We start from the raw sequence: 726 nt of genomic DNA on the forward strand, positions 1-726 counted from the left end.
CTATAGGTCTAGGGAATTGAGGAACTCCTCCAAAGCCTCTACATCTCGGCGCCCGTCATATCGCGTGGGACGGCACAGCCGGAGGCACTTCTCTTGAATCGTTTTTGGCGGGAATGCATTTTTTCCAGAATTGGATGCCGAAATGGAGCTGGCCTCCGCTTGCTGGGGTTCCGGACCGTGCACCGACCCCCCCTCCGTGAGTGGCTCATAGTTGACCTCCATCTTGCCGAAGGGAACACTGGAGTTGGGAGAGGTTTCGTCTACAAGGGAAATGGGTTTTATTTCGACATAAATAAACGGATAAAATAAAATAAAATTTTTTTTGTATATATTCTTCTTAGTCGTTTGTTTTTCAGCTATGCTTGATGTCACCCGTGTGGGGTGGGACCCGGGCTCGCACCTTGCCCCGATGAACCATGCGCTGCTACCAAGTGTAACGCTAGTTCTCTGGCCTTTATCTGACCAGAGACGAGCCGCAATGAAGGCAAAGACTTAAAGCAAGAGTTTCCCAAAAGCATCTGACCTCCTTTCGCGGTACCTAGGCATCCTGGGCGTTGAGCCCAGGGCCAGGGTGTCGCGGGGAGAAGGCAGCCCGAAATGGGGTTGCAGCGCACCCCGCTGCGGCTGGCAGAGCAAGCCAGCCCCACGCGTGCACAAAAGGAAGCTTCAGGGAAGCTTCCTTTGCTGCATGCTTTGCCTCGTAACGAACTTGTATAACGTTTGCAG

This window comes from Eimeria mitis, genomic scaffold (genome assembly GCF_000499745.2).
Source record: "Eimeria mitis Houghton genomic scaffold, Emh_scaff6441, whole genome shotgun sequence".
Classification (NCBI taxonomy): domain Eukaryota; phylum Apicomplexa; class Conoidasida; order Eucoccidiorida; family Eimeriidae; genus Eimeria; species Eimeria mitis.